This window comes from Bos javanicus, chromosome 18 (assembly GCF_032452875.1).
Source record: "Bos javanicus breed banteng chromosome 18, ARS-OSU_banteng_1.0, whole genome shotgun sequence".
In the NCBI taxonomy this organism is placed as follows: domain Eukaryota; kingdom Metazoa; phylum Chordata; class Mammalia; order Artiodactyla; family Bovidae; genus Bos; species Bos javanicus.
Window position 1 is genome coordinate 49,028,395 of NC_083885.1, and position 16,974 is coordinate 49,045,368.

At 56.4% G+C, this 16,974-nt stretch overlaps 1 protein-coding gene across 12 annotated transcripts in view; it reads left to right on the plus strand.

Annotated features, from left to right (window-relative positions):
- PAK4 (p21 (RAC1) activated kinase 4) overlaps positions 1 to 16,974 on the plus strand; it is a 47,607-nt gene that overhangs the window by 19,751 nt on the left and 10,882 nt on the right. For 5 of the 12 annotated variants that reach the window (XM_061388233.1, XM_061388225.1, XM_061388229.1 and 2 more), the window contains exon 2: positions 16,591 to 16,664. The exons of 2 other annotated variants lie outside the window; for them this stretch is intronic. The gene's annotated coding sequence lies outside the window, so the exon portion shown is untranslated. Of the gene's footprint in view, positions 1 to 8,156; positions 8,352 to 11,830; positions 11,941 to 16,590; positions 16,665 to 16,974 lie in introns of those variants that run through there. 5 more of the 12 variants (XM_061388231.1, XM_061388224.1, XM_061388226.1 and 2 more) reach the window with 5 other exon arrangements.

Below are 16,974 nucleotides of genomic sequence, written 5' to 3' on the forward strand. Positions count from 1 at the left end.
GGTTTGCAAATATTTTCCCCCAATCTGTTACTTTTTTATATTCTTTACATGGACTTTTGCAGACCAGAAGTTCTTAATTAAAAAAAAAATTTTTTTGTTATTATTATTATTTTAATTTTGGCTGCTCTGGGTCTTCGTTGAAGCACATAGGCTTTTCTCTAGTATGGGACACAGGGGCTTCTCCCATCCCAGTACTAACCAGGCCCGACCCTGCTTAGCTTCTGAGACCAGACGAGATCGGGTGCGTTCAGGGTGGTATGGCCTTAGATTGGGGCTTTTCTCCTTGCAGGCTTCTCATTGTAAAGCATAGGCTCTGGTGTGCGAGGCTCCGTAGTTGCAACGTGTGGCCTCTAGTTGTGGTGCTTGGGCTTAGTTGCCCCACAGCATATAGGATCTTAGTTCCCCAACCAGGGATCAAACCCATGTCCCCTTCACTGGAAGGCAGATCCTTAACCACTGGACCACCGGGGAAATTGTCCAGAAGTTTTTAATTTTGATGAGGTCTATTTTAATAATTTTTCCTTTTATGGGTCATGCTTTTGGTATCCAGTCTAAGAAGTCTGTGCTTAGCCCTAGATCTTGAAGATATGTTGGTTTGTTTTCTAAAAGTTTTGTTAAGGTTTGTGTAAGTGTGAAGTTCAGATAAAGGTTCATTTTTTTAGCATATGGATGTCCCTTTGTTCCAGTACTGTTTGTTGAAAATTCTGTCTTTCCTCCATTGAATTGCTTATAGTTCTTTGTCAAAAATAAATTACAATAATGAGATATAGCTTCGCACCTACCAGGATGGCTATTATCTTAAAAAAAAAAAAAAAGAAAGAAAACTAACGTGTTGGTGAGGAGATAGAGAAATTGGAGCCCTCGTGGATTGCTATTGGAGATGTGAAATGGTGCAGCTGCTGTGGGAAACAGTTTGGTCTTTTCTCAAAAGGTTAAATATAGAACTACCATATGACCCAGCAATTTGACTCCTAGATACATATCCAAAAAATTGAAAGCAGAGACTTGAACAGATATTTGTACACTTTAATGTTCATAGTTGCTTTATTCACAATAGCTTAAAAGTGGAAACAACCCAGGCGTCCAGCAGATGAATGGGTAAACGAAATTTGGTGTATACATGCAATGGAATATTATTGAGCCATAAAAAGGAATGGGGTTTACATGCATACTACACAATGGATGGACCTTGAAGCATCATGCTTAGTGAAATAAGCCACATGTAGGAAAGATATTGTAAGAGTCCACTTACATATTCCGCATAGAACAGGCGGATTCATAGAGAAGGAAAGTTGAATGGGGGTTGCCAGGGGCTGGGGGGAAGGAGGGAGTGGGGAGCTGGCGTCCATGGGCACAGGGTCTTTGCTGGGGATGATGAGAACGTTTGGAGCATGAGTCACGGTGGTGGTTGTACAGCATTGTAAATGTGTTCAGTGCCACTGTGGTTCACACTCTAGGATTAAGGTTGGTTAAAATCATAGATAGACGTATAATAGTAACCCCATCATGTCTGACTCTTTGTGACCCTAAGGACTGTAGCCAGCCAGGCTCCTCTGTCCATGGTATTCTCCGGGCAAGAATAGTGGAGTGGGTAGCCATTTTCTTCTCCAGGGGATCTTCCTGACCCAGGGATCAAACCTGGGTCTCCTGCATTGCAGGCAGATTCTTTACCATCTGAGCCACCAGGGAAGTCGTTATGTATACTGTATAGGCAGCAGTAACCAAAACCATCCCCAGGAAAAAGAAATGCAAGAAGGCAAAGTGGTTGTCTGGGGAGGCCTTACAGATAGCTGAAAAAAGAAGAGAAGCTAAAAGCAAAGGAGAAAGGGAAAGATATACCCACCTGAGGAGAAGGCAATGGCACCCCACTCCAGCACTCTTGCCTGGAAAATCCCATGGACGGCAGAGCCTGGTAGGCTGCAGTCCATGGGGTCTCGAAGAGTCAGACATGACTGAACGACTTCACTTTCACTTTTCACTTTAATGCATTGCAGAAGGAAATGGCAACCCACTCCAGTGTTCTTGCCTAGAGAATCCCAGGGACAGGGGAGCCTGGTGGGCTGCCGTCTATGGGGTCGCACAGAGTCGGACACGACTGAAGCGACTTAGCAGCATACCCACCTGAATGCAGAGTTCCAGAGAACAGCAAGGAGAGATAAGAAAGCCTTCTCAGTGATCAGTGCAAAGAAATAGAGGAAAACAATACAATGGGAAAAACTAGAGATCTCTTAAAAAAAATTAGAGATACCAAGGGAGCATTTCTGGGAAAGATGGGCACAATAAAGGACAGAAACAGTATGGACCTAACAGAAGCAGAAGATATTAAGAAGAGGTGGCAAGAATACACAGAAGAACTGTACAAAAAAGATCTTAATGACCTGGATAACCATGATAGTCACTTACCAGAGCCAGACATCCTAGAAGTGTGAAGTCAGGTGGACCTTATAGTAAGTACTACTACAAACAAAGCTAGTGGAGGTTATGGAATTCCAGCTGAGCTATTTCAAATCCTGAAAGATGATGCTGTTAAAGTGCTGCACTCAATATGTCAGCAAATTTGGAAAACTCAGTGGTGGCCACAAGATTGGAAAAGGTCAGTTTTCAGTCCAGTCCCAAGGAGGGGCAATGCCAAAGAATGTTTCAACTACCATACAATTGTGCTCATTTCACATGCTAGCAAGGTAGTGCTCAAAATCCTTCAAGCTAGGCTTCAGCAGTGTGTGAACTGAGAAATTCCAGATGTGTGAGCTGGGTTTAGAAAAGGCAGAGGAACCAGAAATCAAATTGCCAACATCCATTGGATCATAAAGTATGTATGTGCTTAGTCGCTCAGTCATGTCCAACTCTTTGTGACCCCAAGGACTGTAGCCCGCCAGGCTCCTCTGTCCATGGGGATTCTTCAGGCAAGAATACTGGAGTGGGTTGCCATGCCCTCCTCCATGGGATCTTCCCAACCCAGGGATCCAACCCAGGTCTCCCACATTGTGGGTGGATTTTTTACTGTCTAAGCCACCAGGGAGCCCTTGGATCATAGAGAAAGCAAGGGAATTGCAGAAAAACATCTACTTCTGCTTCAATGACTGTGCTAAAGCCTTTGACTGTGTGGATCACAACAAACGGGAAAATTCTTAAAGAGATAGAAATACCAGACCACCTTACTTGTCTCCTGAGAAACCTGTATGCGGGTCAAGAAGCAGCAGTTAGAACTGGACATGGAACAATGGACTGGTTCAAAATTGAAAAAGAAGTACGACAAGGCTGTTTATTGTTATCCTGCTTGTTTAACTTATATATAACATCATGCAAAATGCCAGACTGGATGAATCACAAGCTGAAATCAAGATTGCTGGGAGAAATATCAACAGGCTCAGATATGCAGATGATACCACTCTAATGGCAGAAAGCGAAGAGGAACTTAAGAGCCTCTTGATAAGGGTGAAAGAGGAGCGTGAAAAAGCTGGCTTAAAACTCAGCATTCAAAAAACTAAAATCATGGCATCTGGTCCATCACTTCATGGCAAATAGATGGGGAAAAGTGGAAACAGTGATAGATTTTATTTTCTTGGGCTCCAGAATCACTGCGGACAATGACTGCAGCCATGAAATTAGAAGACGTTTGCTCCTTGGAAAGAAAGGTCCATATAGTCAAAGCTATTGTTTAACCAATAGTCGTGTATAGATGTGAGAGTTGGACCATTGAAGAATTGATGCTTTCAAATTGTGGTGCTGGAGAAGGTTCTTGAGAGTCCCTTGGACTGCAAGGAGATCAAACCAGTCCATCCTAAAGGTAATCAGTCCTGAATATTCTTTGGAAGGACTGATGCTGAAGCTGAAGCTCCAATACTTTGGCCACCTGATTCGAAGAGCCACTCATCGGAAAAGATGGTCATGCTGGAAAAGATTGAAGGCAGGAGGAAAGGGGAGTGACAGAGGATGAGCTGGTTGGATGGCATCACCAAGTCAACGGACATGAGTTTGAGCAAGCTCTGGGGAGTAGTGAAGGGCAGGAAAGCCTGGCGTGCTGTAGTCCATGGGGTCACAAAGAGTCAGACACAACGTAGCAACTGAAGAACAGACAAGGTGTATTTTACCACAGTGAAAAAAAAAATCAGTGTTTTAAAACCCAGCTGGGTGTATTTGTTTGGGTCTTTGTCTGGATTCTCTATTCCATTCACTGACCTCTGTGTTTTTCCCCACTGTCGTGATTACTGTGGTTGTACCCCAGGCCTTACTATCGGGGAAAGTGAATCTTCGGGCTTTTTTCATCTCTTTCACAATTGAGTAGTTCTGGGGCCTGGCATTTTTGGAGCCCCTCTGGCGCACCCTTGTGTGAAAGATGGCAGTGTGACTTACCGACTTTCAGAGTCACGCTTGGCGCCTGCCTTGCCCTCGGCCGCCATCTGACAGGAGTTGCACATTGTGGGCAGACACACCTCTGGTCTGGGGCCCTCCCTCCATGCCAGGCCGTGGCCACCTTCACCATTTGCCCGGAGCAGTGCTTCGGTCTCGTCACCTGTCCCCACATCCACTCAGGCCCCCTTCATCCCGTCCTCAGACGTGCAGCCAGAGTTATGTCTTCCAGATGCAGGCCATCCTCAGAACTTGCCTTGGCTCCCCTGACTCCCCTGGCGGCCTGGTCCAGCCCGGCTCCGCTGTGCTCTCATCCCTCCAGCCACCCTTCTCAGCTGGAATGTCACATTTCACTGGGTGGTCCTGGACTGTAAGCCCCGGGGGCCGGGACCATGCTGCACCACTGCCCCAGCCTGGACGGCACATGGTGGGCACGTGTTCTGCTTCTGTTGACAAAATACACGAATGCAAGATGGAACCCGTGAATGGGGTGGTGGTGGGGAGACGAGGCTGGAGAGGTGGGAAGAGCTGGGGTGGGTTTACAAAGGTCTTGACCCTCACAGAAAAACAAAGGCTTTTTTTTTTTTTTGGCCACACTGTGTGGCATGTGGAAATTTAGTTCCCCAACCAGGGCTTGAACCCCCTGTAGTGGAAGTGTGGAGTCTTAACCACTGGACTACCAGGGAAGTCCCAAAATCAACCTTTTTTTCTTTTTCATTTTTGTCTATGTCATGCGGCATGTAGGAGGTAAAGGCTTTGAAGAGACTGTTAGCAGAAAAGGAGTTCTGGTGACTTTTACAAATTTAAAAGGATGCGCAGTTACTAAGTGCCTGTGTGCTCAATCGCTAAGTTGTGTCTGACTCTGTGACAGCGTGAACCCACCAGGCTCCTCTGTCCATGGGATATCCCTGGCAAGAATACTGGAGTGGGTTGCCATTGCCTCTTCCAGGGGATCTTCCCGACTCAGGGGTTGAACCCGAGTCTCCTGCATTGGCAGGCAGATTCTTCCCAGGTGCTGCGCCATCTGGGAAGCCGGCAATTACTAAGCACCAAAAGGCGAATGAAAACAAGGCCAAGAGGGGCCAGACTTCACCTGTCTGAGTGGGGAAGATGGGAGGGTGTGAGAACACCCTGGGCCTGAGGCCAAGGGAAGGGCTGAGAGTGGCAGCCTGGCGGTGCTGTGCTTTGCCTGGCAGTCCTCCTGGTAGGCACTTGGCCCACAGACATGCTGGCACACCTGTGAGGTGACTTCTGCCCACGGTTCTCACTGCCGCACCATGTGTAAGAGCAAATGACTGGAAGCCACTGACCTGGCCCCGTGGGGACTGGCTCAAGGCATCGTGGCCCTTCCACGCAGCTGCTAAAGCAGCGGGGCTGTGCTTTGCACAGATGGAAGCCTGGTAAGATCATTAGACGTATCTATCTTTTTTTCATTTAAAATCACAATTAGCCTACATGTGGAAAGCGCATAAAGTAGAAATGTACAGTATGACCAATGACTTTAAGGGGAAGACCCACGTAACCACTTCCTCCAGTTGAAGTAACAGATGGTGCCAGCCCCTGCCCCCGCCCCTGGAGGCAGCCCCTTCCCTGACTTTTGAGGCAGTTGCTCCCTCCCTTTTCTCTTTGGTTTTGCCCCCTTTGTGTGCATCCCTAAGGAGCATATTTCATTTTACCTGGTTTTGAACTGTTTCTGAACAAAGTCCTAGGATGTGTTGGGTTTTGTTTCACTGCTTCTGTTTAATATCATGTTTGATGTCCGTCCACACATGGCTGTGGGTCGCTCGTTCTCGCCATTGTGTACTCTCGTGTGGGGCTAGTGGATCACACAGTTCATTATCCACCTGCTGTGGGCGAGCGTTGGTGTTGTTTCCAGTCTCGCCGATTCAGACTGTGCCGTGTGCACCTCCCCGTGTGTGTCCCTGGGGGTGGATCCAGGAGAGCGCGCCAGGTCCCCAGCGTGTCTTCACCTCCACTGGACGCTGCCAAACGCCTCCTGGTGCCCGCGGCGCAGACGAGCCAGGAACGGTCTTGAGAAAAGCAAAGTGCAGTTGAGTGTGTGGTGTGCAGCCATTTATGATTGTTTTTTAAGTGCAAAAGCATCTGTGTGCACATGCATGTGTGTACACACACACACGCTCACACAGGTATGCATAGGCTCTCAGAAAACAACAGAATCTCTAGTAGAGGTGACTCCACGGCCGAGCTGGGGCAAAGCAGGAGGGCGCCGACCTGCCAGTGTTTCCCCTTCGGGGCCACTGACTTTTGAACTATGTTCCATGTTATAAAGAGACAGAGACTGAGACAGAGAGAAGGGGAAGAAACGGAGGGGAGAGAGGAAGCCTAAGTATGGTAGAACTTATAGTTGAGAATCTGAGTGATGGGGGTTCGTTAGTTTAGTCTCTCTCTGGGAGCATGTTTTAAAACTTCCATTATGCAGTTCTGTTCTGGCGTGAGAGATCCTTTTTCTCCCCCTTTAGCTGTTCCAGGTGTTTGGTTGTGGCATGCAGGCTCTTAGTTTCGACATGCAGTCTCTAGTTCTCTGACCGGGAATTGAACCAGTGTCCCCCTGCACTGGGAGCATGGAGTCTTAACCACTGGGCCACCAGGGAAGTCCCTGTGAGGGGTTCTTGAATGGACATCTCCTTGCCCCTGAGGCCAGTCCCCAGGAGGACCCCTTGTCTCCAGTGAGACTTCCTTTTGGAGGAGGGGTGCTCCCTCCTTCCCCCGCCCTCCCCTGTCCCTTCCCTGTGGGACCTAGTTTCCTTGGCTGGTCAGACCTACCCAGTCCTGACCGCCTCCCTCACCAGAGCCCAAACCAGCCGGTCCGGTTTGGGGACCCGCCCCATTTGGCTCCTGTCTGGGTGGCTGCCTGACAGGTACTTCATGCTGCCGGGGGAGGGGGTAGCCTGGGCCCTGGGGAGGGGGCCCTGAGACCTGCCCTGCAGCGGCCCCAGGCTCAGCTGGAAGCCCCTGGCTTAGTGAGCAGGTGGTAGACCGAAGGGGTAGATGGGGTTTCCAGGCCAGTCAGGCCTCCTGGTCCACGTGATAAAATGGCCTGATAAAGTACCTGCCCATTTAGGGCAGTGGTAAGCTAAAGGACTTCATGCATGCTGAGAGCACGCCCCAGCCCAGAGGAGGTTCTCCGGAAAGTCAGGCCACTCATTTTCAGAAGGGTTAATTACACCCTGGCCAGCCAGCCAGCATGGCACACAGAAGTCCCGGCCCTCTCCACCTTTCTCCCCATTGCCGTCATGGCCTTCCAGCCCCCCTCACACCTAAATATGGCAGTGAGGGGGCGGTTCACCATGATCTCCCCTGGCGAGCCTGCAAGTCTCAAGTTCATCTTGATGGGCAAGGGTGTCGGAGCAGGAGCGCCCCGGTCACTGTGCCCTCTGAAGTTCCTGCTAGAATCGCAGCCTGGGTGCCAGGGGACGCAGCAAGCCCCAGATCTCCCACCACCCTCCCCATCAGAGAGGCTGCTTATGCTGCGGTGCCCTGTCCCGCACCGCAGCCCTGGCCACTGTTTCACACCTAACTGGCCCGGCAGCCCCTCTCAGACGTGCAGCCCCGGGCTGTGTAGCCACTGCTCCCCTGGCACCTCGCCTGGCCTGGGCTTGAGATGGGGGCATGCGTATGTGGTGGGAGACTGACCCTGCCTACGCAGGGGCAGTGGTTGGGTCCCCTCCCCTCCACGGGGACAGCTGTGGGCCACGTGGCCCAGGCTTTCCAGGCTCAGCCCCGCCTCCCTCCGCCCCGCCCTCCCCCTACCCCTCCCGGGGGTTGGAGCCACAGCCAAAGCTCAACTCCTGCCAGGGCAGGGCCGAGTTGCCAGCCGCTGCCAGGGCAGCTGGGGCACAGAGGCCAGCCAGCTCTCCTCGGTGGGCCAGGGGAACCCCTCGATCCCGGCTCCCTGCTCCGTTTCAGCTGGGAGCCCCCTGTCTGCTGGCCTGCCCCACTGCGGGCAGCCCAGGCCCGAGGGAGGGCCAAGGATGGTGGAGGTGAGCTGGCCCGGCCTCGAGGAGGAGGGGGCGGGCCGCCTGGGTGTGGGGGAGGGCAGCCACCTGAGCGCATGCGAGGGGCCACACCTTTCTCTGGGCCAGGGGCGGGGTCTCGTGTGTGTTTCAGGCGGAGATGGCAGGTGTCTGTCTGCTGGGACTTAGCCCAGGCCTCAGCACAGGTTCCCCCTCCACACATACCCCTCCCCCGAGCATCTCTGTGGGAGCGTGTTCTTGGGGTCTGGTTTGCATGGAGGTGGTTCTGAGGGGTCACTGGGTGACCACAGACTTGGTGGTGTGTATGCCTGGGTCTGTGGTAGGTCTCATTACCCACTGTGTGTGGATCCCATGGTCTCCTTCTGTATCAGGAGGGCTCCTAGGTGGATGGGGTTTTGGGGTCTGCCTTCCTAGGTGAGTCCAGCCGTCACGGAGTGTCTGGGATTGTGTGTGTGCATGCGTGTGTGTGAGTGTGTTTGTAGGTGGCGGCTGAAGTCTATCTTTGTGTCGTCGGCTTCCCCCAGGATCCTTGTATGCGTCTCCAGATCTCTCCGGAGCCCTTGCATCTTTGGAATGGCTCTTTACACTGTTTGTGGAAGGGCTTCTGGGTCCTTAACTTCCTGGGGTCCCGACCGTGGGTCCCCAGTGTTGTGACCCTCTGTTCCCAGGGCTTCCTCTGAGCCAGGCCCCTCTTAAGACTGCTCCCCACCTTCTCCCACTGACGCCACGCAGTCGGCTCCGGCCACTTGCTGGGCCCGAGTTCCCGAGGCAGGAGCTGAGGCTCAGGGCGGGCTGGCCCTTCCTGCGCCCAGGCTCCCACTGTCCCGTTTCAGGGGCTTTGCCGTGTGACCAGAGGGTGTGTTCCTGTGGTCTGGGGATGTGTGGCTGGACGCCCATGCTGCGTGTCTGTGTCAGCTTCTGTGCACTGTGGCGTGACCTTGTGTGCTCTGTATCTTGGGGGTGTGCACGTGTGTCTGTGTGGGAGGGCGGAAACCCTTAGGTTAGGGGGCCGGGGAGGCCTCTGGAGCCTCTTTTCTGCCTCCCGCCCCCCCTCCTTCCTGCCCCACCTCAGGGGAGGAATGAATGAAGTCTCAATCTGGTTTCCCCAGTCTCCGGGGGCTCGCCCACACTCTCAGGTTTGTTATGGCATCCATTCCCCTCCCCGGGGGGCTGAGGGACTCCAACAGTGTGCCCTTTGTGTCTGTGCCCTGTGGAGCCTGGCCGGGGGGCGGGTGGCAGGGGGCCAAGCCTGGGGCTGCCACAGGAGCCGCCTGGCCTCCCGGGGGGCTCGGAGCACCGTCTCTTCATCCAGCCACATTCTCTGAGCTGTGCCCAGACCTGTGCTGGGCAGGGTGGCGGAGATGGCCCCAGGGCCTGTCCTCCAGGGGGACACAGTCTAGCGGGAGAGGCAGACCGGCCCTCGGAACATAAAGGGGGCCCACTGTGCTGCCCCATCCCAGCCCTGGAGAGGGAGCGTCTTAACAGCGACAGGAGGACTGGCACGTCTGCTATGGGGACCCTGCTCGGGGGGCCCTGCTCTGGGGACCCTGCTCCGGGGACCCTGCTCGGGGGGCCCTGCTCAGGGGGCCCTGCTCGGGCGACCCTGCTCTGGGAACCCTGCTCTGGGGACCCTCTTTCCTTCATCTGTTCCTTTATTCGCGCGGAAACAACAGCAGCGCTAATAACCGCAGTCAGCCTGTAGCGGTGAGGACCCACTTGGTGCCAGGCACTGCTCTGAACACTTTGCCAGGTCACCTCTTTCCATCATTCGAACATCCCCTGGGGAGAGAGGAACCATCATGACCCCCCAGTTTGCAGACAAGGACATAGAGGCCCAGAGTCACGATCTCCCGGCCCACGGCTTGACGGTGGTAGAGGAGCCACAAGCCTGGGTGTCCACTCTTCCTCACCAGCTGCCCTCGGAGTCCTTGTGGGCAGAGGCCTGCGGTGTGGCCGGAACACGGAGAGCAGGCTGCCCCTTGCTCCCTGCACGGCCAGCTCCAGGCCCTGCTCCCCCAGGCCAGGGTGGCCCCGGATATGTGTCTCTTTGTGGGGTTTCACCCATCGTGGGGACTCACGGTCTCTGGCGGCGTACCCTCTGTGTGATGTGCCTCTGGCCGAGATTTACTGCCACCTGCTCAAATTGCCTGCCTAGGCTGCATGGTGGCAGGGCCTGGGGAAGTGGGCTTACAGCCGGGCACCTCTTGTGTTCGGAACAAACGCCAGGTTATTTGCTAAATAGCCAGACTCTAAGGAAGCGCAGTTCCTTTGCAGGCGTCAAGGTCAGACTTCCAGGCAGTGTGAACAGGGCTTGGGGACTCCTGTCTAACCCTCTGCCCTGCTGCTCCTGGAGTCCAGCCTCATCACCGCGGCAGTGGCATCACTCAGTCACAGCACAGCTATTACTGGTGCCTGCTGTGCGCCAGGCCCGCTCTAGCTGCCAGGGGTGCAGCAAGAACAAGACAGACAAAGGCCCCTGTTCTTGGGGAGCCACCGCTCCCCTCCTGGGGGCAGGGATGGGAGGCAGGACCTAGGATCAACCGGTATATAAAATGCAAGATGGTAATAAATGCCACGGAGAAGTATAAAGCTGGGTGCAAATTTTGTCAGGGGGCCAGGCAATGTGTTTGCACTAAGACCTGACGATCGAGGAAGGTGGGCCGCGGGAGCAGTGGGTACCGAGGCCCTGAGGCTGGAGCAGGCTCCGCGTGTCTAGGCCTGGAAAGGAGGGGCTCTTGTGGCAAGGGTGAAGTGTGGGGAGGAGGTGAGGCCCCGCGGCGGGCGGGGCCCTGCTCAGTCCCAGCGGGGAGTCTCATCCCGGTGGAGGGTTTTGTTTTCTTCAGATTCCCTCCTAACCATGCGGCCTTTCTGACCTCGGTCCTGGTCATCAGAGGCTGAGTTGTTTCTTGTGCGTGTTCTCGCCCCATAAACCTCTAGGTCCTGCATCTGGAGCAGAAGCTTTGGCAGGAGCCAGGGTTGCTGGGAGGCAGGAGGCTAAGGGGGCAGTGACAGGTCTTCTCCAGGGGGCAGAGTGGACACTTTTGTGCCCCGGCGCTGGGCAGCCCTGGCAGGGACTTCCTGTCTCTGGGCCTCAGTTTCCTAGTTTGGGAAACAGGAGAGGAGAGGCCTCTCCACCCGCACACCCAGGAACCACCCAGAGGGTTTAGCATGGTCAGAGTCAGCACTGAAACCCGTGTGTCCCCTTCACCCACCCAGTAACCACACAGGGCAAAACCCTGTTACTGGGACCCAGCTATAAGAGCCGGAACACGATTCCTGCCCACGCCGAGCCACCGACTTAGCTGAGAGACAACTGACAGGATCGTGACCATGTAACATGTTAGGTGATGCTAAGGGCCGGGAGAGAACGGACCGGGTGCCAGGCTCTGGGGGGATGCAGCCATGGGCAAGACCAGACCAAAGCCTCCAGCCTTCTCGACCTGTCCAGCGCACCCAGAGCCTACCCACTGCTCCCGCCTCCACAGGCCCCACGTGTCCCGTCCACCCTCTTCCTGCTGGCCTCTCGCATCCTCCGCCTCCGAGCCTCCCTGCTCCTGCCCTGCTCACAGCCTTCCTGCGGCTCCATCTCACGCAGGTAAGAGCCGAGTCCTCCCTGTGCCCCCCGCCCCGCCCCGGCCACTCGGCCTCCGCTCTGTTCTTTGGCCCTCAAGCACTCTGCGGCCCCAGGCCTTTGTGCTGGCTGTTCTCGCGGCCAGGGTCCTCCTCCCCCAGGCACCCACTCCTCTCCCCACCCTGCTCTAGTGTGACCTCCTCTTCGAGGCCCTCCCTGACCGCTTCACTGAAGATCCCCACGTCCCCTCAGCCTCCACACCCAGCTGATCCCTGCTCTTTTTCTTCTCAGCACTCACCATCTGACTCACTAGCTGGCTGTCTGGTATATCTGCTGTGAACTGTCTCTCCTTTCCCCTCGAATGTGAGCTTGGCAAGGGCAGGGACATCCCTGGCTCTCCTGGCCTCTGCTGTGGGCCCTGCCCCGGGCTTGGCAGAGCTCAGCTCTCACCCGACAAGGATGATGGAATAGATGGTGGGTGGGTGTGATGGGCCCTTTGTGGGGAGAGCAGGTGTCTGCCAAGGAGAGAGCTTGGGCACATGTCAGTCCCAAAGCTTGAGGCGGCGTCTGGGGACAGTACCTGAGGATTCCCTGCAAGGACTAGGCAGGAGGAGAATGGGGGGGCGGGCACGTGGATGGGCAGCAAGAGCTGAGCAGAGGTGTGAGGGGAATGGTCTGGAGTTTCAGGGGGGCCGTGAGAGCCTGCCAGGGCTGCCAAGGTGAGCCAGACCCCTGTCCAGCGTCAGAGCACAGCGCAGGGAGGCAGGCAGCCAGGGGGCCTTTGGAGACAGTGGGTGCAGATGATGGCAGAAGGGTGAGGGGGCCGGTGAGCGCGTCTCCGTTGCCCACTTCCTGCTCTAGTTTCACTTCAGTGACTAGGAAAGGGCGGCCGTGGCCCCTGCTGCGTCCTCCACTCGGGCCCCAGGACCCTGGCCGAGTCAGCACCCTCCATTGCCCTGTTGGGTGGGGGCAGTTTTATTCGGGGCTGCAGGCAGGGCAGGAGGAAAGAAGTCTGCGTGCACACACACACGTGTACACAACACACTCCCGAGCACGCGGTCACACTCGCAGACCTGGCTCCTCCATGGGCATTCGTTTCCTTGGTGCGGGGAGCCGCAGCGTGGTGCCATTTTTTTCTCACGGAAGGTCAGCAGGCAGAGCCTTGTGAGTGCAGGGGGTGACTGGAAAATGGGAAGGTTTTGCTTGGACAGGTGCAAAACCTTCACATCCCACATGTGAAATCATTCACAAGTTTTTTTTTTTTTAATTGAAATAAACATTTTAGAGTAGGATCAATAGGTGTCTGCGTTGGGGAACAAACAGTGAGCTTCAGATGCTTCTCTGCCCGCGTCGGTGGCTGCAGGCTGCGCCCTGCCCTCCCGTGTTCCACGTCGCTGGGGTCACGGCTTCACCCTCCGCCTCTGGGTTCCAGGCCTTTCTCTGCCAGAGAGAGACCCTGGGCAAAACCTGAGGTGTCTGAGCAGGGGCGCCACGGAGCAGGTTCAGGTGAATGTATTCATTCACCAGATGTTCGAGTGCCTGCCACGCTGCGTCGTAGGCACTGGGGTCATAGGCAGTGGGGAACTCGACAGAGGTCAGGCCCTGCTCCCCTGGAGGAACTGACATTCTCGTAGGAGCAGACACCGAAGGCTCACCCACACACACAGAGTTACTTGGTGAGTGCAGAGGGGAAAGATAAAGCAGGGAGGGCGCTGAAGGTGTGAGGACGGGAACAGGGACATTCATGCCTAGACTTGGGCAGAGACAGAGAGAGAGGGAGGGAGCTATGTGGAGATCAGTGAGAAGAGAGTTGGTGGGGGCCCAACTGCAAGAACAAAGGCCCTGAATCGGGGCATGTCCGGGGTGTGAAGAACAGTGAAGAGGCCAGGTGGCTGGGCCAGAGGGGGCAAGGGGGCCTGTGGGAGGAGAGCCGACCGGCCGATCGTGCAGGGGCGAGGGGGCCATGGGGCAGAGTTTAAGGATGTTGACTCTGCAGTGGAGCAACTGTCTTCCATGCCCACCTCTGCTTGGTGATCGTAGCAAGAGGTTTCACCTTTGTGAGCCTCAGTTTCCGCATCTGCACAATGGGAGTGAGGTCAGCCACTCCACGGGAGTCCTGGGAGGCAGTGAGCTCAGCATCGGCATCTGTGCAGGCTCAGGGTCCCCCATGGTGGTAGAGGTGGTGGTGCGAGTCCTGGGGCTGAGCCGCAGTAAACCACGTTTGGTGGCTGGCACTGGCTCTTGGACTGCTTTCTCGCTGCAGACGGACGTGCTGAAGGCCTGTGGAATAGGCGAGGGAGGAGCCCTGGGGGGTGGAGGGTGGCGGCGGTGGGTCCCCACTTTACACCGCCTCCCACCTACCACTGGGGCCTGGGCAGGTCGGAGGAGGAGGGACCCTCTCCGCCAGGACGGGTCAGGGCAGGAGAGAAAACGCAGTGTCTGGGTGGACAGAGGAAGGGGAAGGAGGGAGGAAGGGGCAGAGACCAGGGACAGCCTGGGAGTTGATGACGATGATGACACGGAAGCACAACCACAGGATAGGCAAGTCTCCAACTGCCTGGGTTCAAATCCTAGGGTTCCCCTCGCTGGGCCTCAGTCTTCCCACCTGTGAATTGGGGATGATGGCCATGCCTGTCTCACAGGTTAGGGGCAAGGGTGGAATGCGATTAGACACAGAGCAGGCCCGGGCACACTCGTGTCTCCGAGGATGTGGCTGCTATCGTTCCGAGAACTGGCGGGGCCCGGACTCGGGTTAGGCCAGCCTGGTGTCTTGAGTCCACTCTGCTTCCCAAGCTGTGTGTGCCCTCTCTGTGCCTCATTCTCCTTGTCTGTAACACAAGGCCCAAGTTGGCCCCTTCCTCCGGGGTCGGGCGTGCAGACTGTGGGTCGAGTGCTTAGCAGAGGGGCCGGCGGGACCGCTGTTACTGTCAGGGTGACCGATGTCTACTGCCCGCTCCCTTGTTGTGTGCACCGGCCCTGGGGCCAGGCCATCGCGCTGGGTTCTCTGTGACTGCTTGCAAGAACTCCTGGAAACAGGTACTATCTCGGTTCTCCTCTAACAGAAGAGGAAAATGAGGCATAGAGCTGCTGGCCCAGGGCCACGCAGCGTGCTTCCCCCGTGGGCTGGCTCAGCCTCGCAGCAGAGCCGGCCTCTGGGCCCTGTGCTGTCTGACTCCTGAGTTCTGGGCGTGCCTGGGAACCCAGCGCCCACTCCTTGACACCCCGCTGCTCCTGGCCAGGCCCCTCCCTTCACATGTGGCAGCTCCTCTCCCTCCCCTCTGTGGCTCCAGTAAAGTCAGGTGCTTGGGGACTGCTGGAGGGGTCAGGGGAGCCCGCAGTGCTCAGAGCTGCCCGGGGTGGGGCTCCCGCCTGGCCACTATAAACACGGCCAGTTCCTCTGTTTGTCCTGCCCTCTGTGCAGCGCCCAGAGGGAAGGGGTGGCCCCAGGCAAATATCCGGAGGTGTGCCCCTCTCTCCCCATCCGCAGGGGGCGGGGGCTGGGGGGCCTGGGGGCTCGCGGGTGGGCATCCTGGGTTGGCTGCCCCCTCTAGCAAGCTGCCTCCTGCCCACCCCGTTTGGATCCTAAGCTCCTCCCTCTCCCGGGTTTAGTGAGGGGTCATGCGGCTAATCCTGTCCTGCAGAGGGCTCAGAGCTGACTTGGGGCCCGCAGGCCACGGGCTGGGGGGTGGGGATGGGCAGGCAGAGTGAGAGAGGCCAAGGTGAGGAGTGAGGCTGGGCCTGAAGCCAGATGGGGGCAAATCTGGGCAGACAGGAGGCAGTGGGACCAGGGTGGGCGGGTGAGGGGGGCGCACGTCTGGGCAGATGGGGGAGAGTCGGGGTGTAGGGACGAGTAGAGGAGCTGGAGCTGCAAGGGAGGCGAGGGCAGAGAAGCCTGGAGGGAGAACGGGATTGGTCAGGGTCCCCGAGGCCTGGGAGGGTGGAATGCACAGTGTTCTGGGGGCTGGAATGGGGGAGCCGCACTGAAGGGGCTCCTGGCTTGGTGGGGGTAGAGAAGAGGCTGGGGCAGAGGGCCCCTGACCCTGGCCAGGTCTGTTCCCCTGGCAGAGCCCTGGCTCTGGCCACCTGCTGGCCAGGAGGCCCAGGCCAGTTGAGACAGGTTGGCTGCTTGGGTCCCCACCCGCCTCCCACTGGGCTCCTGCTGCCAAACCGGTTCTCCTGGATGGCTGCCCACCGATGGCCCCACCTCTGGGCTGGGGATGGCGGCCTTTCCGCCCTCACGCCCTGCTCCCGGGAAAGGAGCCGGGAGGACAACCAGGGGCTGCCGGGCCGCATCGTGGATCCGCTCACGAGCGTCCTCACTGGGTCACGAGACTCACTGTGCTGGGGCCGACCACATGCCGGGCACTGTGCCAGGTGCTGAAGAGCCAGCCTGAGCCAGATCGAAATCCCCACCCAGTGCACTTCCCCTCGTCCTTCGGGTCTCAGTTCACACAAGCCCTTTTCTGGGAAGCCTCCAGTATCCCTACCCTGCCGTCCCTGCAGGCTGGGTCTGGTACTCTGTGACCCCAGCCCCGACCATCCTGGGCCTTCAGAGGCTGTCTGGGTCACCACTCTGTCCCTCACACGGACCAGCACAAGGCTGGCCTCAAAGGAGTGAGTTACTGATGGCTGGATGGATGAGTAAGCAAAGGATGTTTTCTTCCCACTTTACAGATGAGTAACCCAAAGCCCCAAGAGGAGACATCACCCGCCCAAGGGCACTTGTAGCAGAGCCAGCAACAAAGCAGGTCTGTGGGGCTCCAGGGGCATGTGTGTGGGACCGGGGTTCTGGGGGGCGCAGCACCTGGGCCCCTGACACAGCTGGGAGTCATCCTCGGCATCAGAAGAGCAAAGGCCAACTGGGCCCTCCTTCCATGCCCCGCACCGAGCCCTGCTCATTAATTAACTCATTAATCCTCCCGGCAGCCGCCCCATGGGGGTCAAGCCGAGTCACAGACAGGCTAAGTCACTTGCCCAGGGTCACAGTAGGTGGCACAGAGAGATTTGCACTCTGGCCATCTGGTTTCCCTGCTCTTCATGTCTCCGGCCCCCTCTGTG